Genomic DNA, 8,506 nt, shown 5'->3' with positions numbered 1-8,506 from the left:
CTACCTCCTCCAGCAATTTGTTCCATATACCCACCACCATTTGTGTGGAAAAGTTACCCCTCAGATTCCTATTAAATCTTCTCCCATTCACCTTAAACCTGTGTCCTCTGATCCCCAATTCCCCAACTCTGGGCAAGAGTCTCTGTGCATCTATCCAATCCATTCCTCTCATGATTTTATCCACCTCTATAAGATCACCCCTCATCCTTCTGCGCTCCAAGGAACAGAGTCCCAGCCTGCCCAACCTCTGCCCATGGACATGGGTTGAAAGAAAGGTTGTGGGGAGAACTTAACTTGAAAACTGCAACACTTATTAAATTGTCAATTGAGTGTTGAGTGTCAAGAAATAAAGAAGGTTGAAACTTCAGATTCATATTGGCCAATGGCTTTATTCAGGAAAGCATGAACTGATATTAACTGGTAAATGGAAGTTGTTGAGGCAGGTATTGTATTGGAATGTAAAACACACATGGATAGATTCATAGATAGGGAAGGATATGGGCCAAATGTAGCAAATGGGATTAGCGTAGGGCATGGGCAAGTTGGGTAAAGGGCCCGTCTCCATGCTCCGTGACTCTATGACTCAAGTACCTCAGTTTCTTGCTAACTATCTAACTGGAGAGATGTTAATTTAGATCAAGTCTGGTTTTGTACGTTCAGGTACGATGAATAATTTGCTACAGGGTTAATAATAAACTCGATGCGTGTGACTAACGTGCAGAGTTGAAAGGGGATGATGTTCTCAGGAACATTGGTCTGGAGGTGGAAATTTCCGCTCATCTGTAATGCATGAGGGGACATTATGTTGAGCACGTGCCTGCTGATGGTGAGCATGACCTGGGTACTTACGGGGAATTAAACACCAGAAAATAGCCATCATGTGAAAGCTTGGATAACAAGGGTAAATTCCACCTTCAGTGCACGGTACATGAACATGCAGCGGCCCGGTGGTATACAAACATGCAGCGGCCCGGTGGTATACAAACATGCAGTGGCCCGGTGGTATACAAACATGCAGCAGCCCGGTGGTATACCAACATGCAGCGGCCCGGTGGTATACCAACATGCAGCGGCCCGGTGGTATACAAACATGCAGCGGCCCGGTGGTATACCAACATGCAGCGGCCCGGTGGTATACCAACATGCAGCGGCTCTGTGGTATACCAACATGCAGCGGCCCGGTGGTATACAAACATGCAGCAGCCCGGTGGTATACCAACATGCAGCAGCCCGGTGGTATACCAACATGCAGCAGCCCGGTGGTATACCAACATGCAGCGGCTCTGTGGTATACCAACATGCAGCAGCCCGGTGGTATACCAACATGCAGCAGCCCGGTGGTATACCAACATGCAGCAGCCCGGTGGTATACCAACATGCAGCAGCCCGGTGGTATACAAACATGCAGCAGCCCGGTGGTATACAAACATGCAGCAGCCCGGTGGTATACCAACATGCAGCAGCCCGGTGGTATACCAACATGCAGCAGCCCGGTGGTATACAAACATGTTGTGTTCAGAACAGAAAGAAAATAACTGTGAATTATTAATTGGAAAATTCAGATTATTTAAAAGCTATGTATTGAAGGATATTTTCCATATTACCGACTTACAATCGCACTGAATAGCTAGTGTTTTATAATGTTTGCTTAGGGGGATTTGTTAGAGAATTAATATTTGTATTGTTTAGTCCATAGTGCTTTTCATATTGTTTATATTTGCCTGTTCCTGCACAGGTTTTTCCGCTGTCTTGTCTCCAATCTCAATCCATGGGAATTGATTTTAGGAATGTTCCAGCTGGACTCATGTTGCTGTTCTTCTCCTGAACCTTCCCCGTTTACCAGACTTGCCCTCAGTATCTCCGCCTGGCTGCCAGCCTCTGAGTAGACAGCATCGCTCCGGCCCGTCCCAATGTATCCTGTCCTTCCTGGGTCCACCAGGGAGAGAAGCACAACGTTTACACAGAGTGTACGGGGGTCGCTGGTCAGTGTGGATTCGATGGGCCGAAGGACCTGTTTCCACTCTATATCTCTAAACTAAAACTAAGCTAAAGGGTGTGGGAAGGAACTGCAGATGCTGGTTTACACTGAGGATAGACACACAATGCTGGAGTAACTCAGCGGGTCAGGCAGCATCTCTGGAGAGAAGGAATGGGTGACGTTTCGGGTCGAGACCCTTCTTCAGACTCTAAGTAGTATAAGAAGATAACTGCAGATGCTGGTACAAATCGAAGGTATTTATTCACAAAATGCTGGAGTAACTCAGCAGGTCAGGCAGCATCTCGGGAGAGAAGGAATGGGTGACGTTTCGGGTCGAGACCCTTCTTCAGACTGAAGAAGGGTCTCGACCCGAAACGCCACCCATTCCTTCTCTCCAGAGATGCTGCCTGCTCTGCTGAATAAACTGAAGGGTAGTGGGTGTATGGAACGAGCTGCCAGATGAAGTGGTTGAGGCATGTACAATAACAACATTTAAAAGACATTTGGACAGTTACCTGGATGGGAAAGTTTTCGAGAGGTATGGGCCAAACACAGGCAGGTGGTACCAGTTTACATGGGGTATCTGGGTCAGCATAGCCAAGTTGGGCCGAAGGGCCAGTTTCCGTGCTGTAACCCAGTGAAGGTCTCTGTGACCAGGATTGGAGTGAAACCGTCAGACCTGCTCCTCAGTTTCAGTCAGCAAAGGGGAGAAAGTCTGGTGGATCGTGAGTGGAACAAAGCAGAGGGATTACCACAGAGCCTGGTGTACTGTTAATTGGGGAATGATTTAATTTCCTTTGAAAGTCAGTGAGAAGGACAATAATGAACACCAGGCACTGCATATTATTAAAACAGATTACTGACCAAGCAGCGTGACTGTTTCCTGGCGTTACCCATTGTGTTTGCCGACCCTAGACTGTGTGAGGAGGAAGCTTGTCTCTACACAAGGCCGCTGGTGACTGGGAGTCAGACCATCAACATGGTCATGTTCCACATCCAGCTACTACCCTGCTACATTGACAGGCTACACCTGCACTCACTCTGCAGAAGGGAGAAAGGAACAATTGTTCTTTGTGTATGTGGAAGAGCCCTTGAGGTGCCTGAGGTGTGGTCTTACGGCTCAGTTTCCCCGGTTAGCAGATGGCATCACCTCGGTGAAGGAAATCCTTGCACTGAAAGTGGTTGTACAATCGGCTAGCTCTATAACTGACTCCTATTAGTCATAAGGTATCACAGAGTGCTGGAGTAACTCAGCGGGTCAGGCAGCATCTGTGGAGAACATGGATAGGTAACGTTTCACAGAGTGCTGGAGTAACTCAGCGGGTCAGGCAGCATCTGTGGAGAACATGGATAGGTAACGTTTCACAGAGTGCTGGAGTAACTCAGCGGGTCAGGCAGCATCTGTGGAGAACATGGATAGGTAACGTTTCACAGAGTGCTGGAGTAACTCAGCGAGTCAGGCAGCATCTAGGAGAGAGGGAATGGGTGACGTTTCGGGTCGAGACCCTTCTTCAGACTGACTCCAGACATTTCAGATGGACGTCAGTCTGAAGAAGGGTCTTGACCCGAAATGTCACCCATTCCCTTTCTCCTAGATGCTGCCTGCCCTGCTGAGTTACTACAGCATTTTGTGATACCTTCGATTTGTACCAGCATCTGCAGTTATTTTCCTACACACCTATTAGTCATAAAGTCTGTGACATGAGGAACTGCAGATGCTAGTTTACCAAAAAAGACATAGTGCTGGAATAACTCAATGGGTCAGGCAGCATCTGTGGGGAACATGGATAGGTGATGCTTCGGATTGGGACCCTTCTGACCCGAAACGTCACCTATCCATGTTCTCCAGAGATGCTGCCTGACCTGCTGAGTTACTCCAGCACTCTGTGAAACGTCACCTATCCACGTTCTCCACAGATGCTGCCTGACCTGCTGAGTTACTCCAGCACTCTGTGTGTGTTTTTTATTCATGTGGTTTGGAGATACAGCACGGAAACAGGCCCTTCGGCCCACCGGGTCCATGCCGACCAGCGATCCCCGCACACTAACACTACACTACACCCACTAGGGACAATCTTTACATTTACCAAACCAATTAACCTACAAACCTGTACGCTTTTGGAGTGTTTGGAGTGTGGGAGGAAACCGAAGATCTCGGAGAAAACCCACGCAGGTCACGGGGAGAACGTACAAACTCCGTACAGACAGCGCCCGTGATCGGGATCGAACCCGGGTCTCCGGCGCTGTGAGGCAGCAACTCTACCGCTGTGCCACCGTGACCGCCCAGGACTGGTTACCTACCGCCTCCCTTGGGAGTGAAGGGTATTTCTCTCTCTCGCTCTCTGGACATCTCTCACAAGGTGAGGGCCTGAGACCAGTGGGCCAAGCACTCACATGCCACTGTGAGTCTGCTACACGCCTCCACTGCCACACTCCACTGTGAAGATCAGACAAACACTGCCCCACTTTCATCGGCCATTGGTGTTTGTGACCTGTTGTTCTTAGCTGAGGCTTTTGTGCTGAGTTGGTGACGTATCAAATCACAAAGTATTAGTCTGTTATCACAATTAGAAAGGATCAGTTTAATTCAGGAAGTGATTACATTAATAACACAAACTAACTTGCCAAAGAACTGTGAACCCGAGGCAGGGCTGCTGTAATCCACAGCTAAAGTTATGAGCACGTGTGATCCATGCAGCGTGCCTCATTAAACCATTCATTCAACTGTTTCATTCAGAAAGCAGAAAGATTATGTGGAATAGCCACTATTCCAGGGAGCCTCAAGATCACTGCTCTCCTTTCAAGTGCAGATTCAGATTCTGATCATTATTTGATGTTTATAACAATCTGTACAATTCTCCTTACGTTTTAATATTTCAGAGGTTTGAAGAAATGTGGCATGTTGCTGAATAATCTATCAAACATCTTCATGTGTATAGTGAAGGGATCTACAGGAGGCATTGTCTGAACAAGGCAGCCAGCATCATCAGAGACCCACACCCCCCTGGCCACACTCTCACTGACCCACACCCCCTGGCCACACTCTCACTGACCCACACCCCCCTGGCCACACTCTCACTGACCCACACCACCCTGGCCACACTCTCACTGACCCACACCACCCTGGCCACACCCTCACTGACCCACACCACCCTGGCCCACACCATCCTGGCCACACTCTCACTGACCCACACCACCCTGGCCACACTCTCACTGACCCACACCACCCTGGCCACACTCTCATCACCGACCCACACCCCCCTGGCCACACTCTCACTGACCCACACCACCCTGGCCACACTCTCACTGACCCACACCACCCTGGCCACACTCTCACTGACCCATACCACCCTGGCCACACTCTCACTGACCCACACCACCCTGGCCACACTCTCACTGACCCACACCACCCTGGCCACACTCTCACTGACCCACACCACCCTGGCCACACTCTCACTGACCCACACCACCCTGGCCACACTCTCACTGACCCACACCACCCTGGCCACACTCTCACTGACCCACACCACCCTGACCCACACCACCCTGGCCACACTCTCACTGACCCACACCACCCTGGCCCTCACCACCCTGGCCACACTCTCACTGACCCACACCACCCTGGCCACACTCTCACTGACCCACACCACCCTGGCCACACTCTCACTGACCCACACCACCCTGGCCACACTCTCACTGACCCACACCACCCTGACCCACACCACCCTGGCCACACTCTCACTGACCCACACCACCCTGGCCACACTCTCACTGACCCACACCACCCTGGCCACACTCTCACTGACCCACACCACCCTGGCCACACTCTCACTGACCCACACCACCCTGACCCACACCACCCTGGCCACACTCTCACTGACCCACACCACCCTGGCCACACTCTCACTGACCCACACCACCCTGGCCACACTCTCACTGACCCACACCACCCTGGCCACACTCTCACTGACCCACACCCCCCTGGCCACACTCTCACTGACCCACACCACCCTGGCCACACTCTCACTGACCCACACCACCCTGGCCACACTCTCATCTCGCTGCTACCATCGGGGAGAAGGACCAGGAGCCTGTAAACCGTGACCTCCAGATTCAGGAACAGTTTCTTCCCAGCAACCATCAGGCTCTTGAACACTACAAGCCCACCAACATAGTCAAGGACAAGTTTCATCCCGGTCACTTCCCCCTCTCCTCTCTCCCATCAGGAAAATCACCGAGGATAGACACAAAATGCTGGAGCAACCCAATGGGTCAAGCAGCATCTCCGGAGAAAAGGCAGCATCTCCAGTGATGATGCCTGAACTGCTGAGTTGCTCCAGTATGTTGTGTCAATCTTAGTAGAACTATGTAACCATTTGACCGGTTACAGACCGTGCATCACGGTGACGCAGCGGTAGAGTTGCTGCCTTACAGTGGCAGGGACCTGGGTTCGATCCTGACCACTGGTGCTGTCTGTATGGAGTTTGTACGTTCTCCCCGTGTCATGCGTGGATTTTCTCCAAGATCTTCGGCTTCCTCCTACATTCCAAAGACGTACAAGTTTATTGGTTAATTGGCTTGGAATAAATGTAAAATTCCCCTTAGTGTATGTAGGGTAGTGTTAATGTGCGGGGATCACTGGTCATCGCAGACTCGGTGGGCTGAAGGGCCTGTTTCCACGCTGTTTCTCTAAACTAAACTAAACTAAACATAAATGGAGCTTCCCATCCAAGATCTGGAGTGGAGTCTGTGCATCAGTGCTCTGCAATGCACCCTGGTCTTGGTTAGTGCCTGTCCTTGGCTGTGATGCTCGGGATGACTCTGCTCGGAGACCACTGAGTTATGCTTCTAACCAAGACCACATGTCACTGTACAAAACAGCAAAACAACAAGAAATAAATGACCCTGTGTTCCCACATCCCTTCGTTCCCCCATTTCCTTCAAACAGCGCAATACTTGTCTATATATTCCCTAACAAACTGTTAGTGGAGCTAGAAAGACCTCTTGGAAGAGAGCAAGGGAGGGTGGAAAGTTGCATGTGGCTTCAGCACAAGGTGCATAGGCAAGTATGGAACTAATATATTTACATCCCAAAAGAATTCATAATTTTATATATAGAAACATTGTGAAGAAGCAAATATACTTGATGTCTTCAGAATATAAACCCCCAAATGAAACTCTAGTCTTTAAGAACATCTAGCTCGCAAGGATGACCTTGACAAGTAAGTTCTTCAGTACAGACAAGAACAAATTAAATCATTATGCACAATTTAGTGAGAAAAATCAGAGTTGATGGTGTGAAACGAGGCTGTTGTCACTGCCTGGTCAGCTGCTGAATGTTAGCCGCAATGCTCTGTCCTCCCCCAGACTCTGTCTTTGACCTACTGAAGATATCCATCACTGAACCAAGGGCAAACCTCCAGCTCTGTCTCCCTGCCTGTCCACCCTCACCCAGTTAGTCAACTTGGCAAGAGTCCGCACTCTGTCCTCACGCACTACACTGCCTGGGGAAATGTCCGTCCCTTTGTCAGGGACAGAGTCAATGCCTCAGTTACAATGGACAGAGTTGATGGTCTTCCACCCAGGCAGCACCTTCTCCCAAAGCTCCCCAGCCATCCTCCTGCAACGCTGATAGTGCAGACAAAATGTGCAGGAGGAAACTGCAGATGTGGTTTAAACCAAAGATAGACACAAAAAGCTGGAGCAACTCAGCGGGTCAGGCAGCATCTCTGGGGAAAAGGAATAGGTGATGTTTCGGGTCGAGAGTGTAGAAGGGTCTCAACCCGAAACCTCAACTATTCCTTTTCTCCATGAGTGTGTGTGTACATGAGTGTGTGTGTATGTGAGTGTGTGTGTTTGTATGTGTGTGTACATGAGTGTGTGTGTACATGAATGTGTGTGTACGTGAGTGTGTGTGTTTGTATGTGTGTGTGTACATGAGTGTTTGTGTGTGTGTACATGAGTGTGTGCGTTTGTGTATACATGAGTGTGTGTGTACATGAGAGTGTTTGTGTGTGTACATGAGTGTGCATGTGTTTGTGTGTAAATGCGTGTGTGTGTACATGAGATTGTGTATGTACATGAGTGTGCATGGGTGTGTACATGAGTGTGTGTGTGTGTATATGTGTGAGGGTGTGTATATGTTTGTGTACATGAGTGTGCGTTTGTGTGTATATGAGTGTGTGTGTGTGTCCATGAGTATGCATGTGTGTGTGTGTGTGTGTACAGGAGTGTACATGTGTGTGCGTGTGTACAGGAGTGTGCATGTGTGTGTACATGAGTGTGCGTTTGTGTGTATATGAGTGTGTGTGTGTGTCCATGAGTATGCATGTGTGTGTGTGTACAGGAGTGTGCATGTGTGTGTGTGTGTGTGTGTGTGTGTGTGTGTGTGTGTGTGTGTGTGTGTGTGTATGTGTGTGTGTGTGTGTGTGTGTGTGTGTGTGTGTGTGTACAGGAGTGTACATGTGTGTGTGCGTGTACAGGAGTGTACATGTGTGTGTGCGTGTACAGGAGTGTGCATGTGTGTGT

Source organism: Rhinoraja longicauda, chromosome 35 (genome assembly GCF_053455715.1).
Source record: "Rhinoraja longicauda isolate Sanriku21f chromosome 35, sRhiLon1.1, whole genome shotgun sequence".
NCBI classification, from domain to species: Eukaryota; Metazoa; Chordata; class Chondrichthyes; order Rajiformes; family Arhynchobatidae; genus Rhinoraja; species Rhinoraja longicauda.
The sequence above is the reverse complement of the archived record's forward strand: the minus strand, read 5'-3'. Positions refer to the sequence as shown.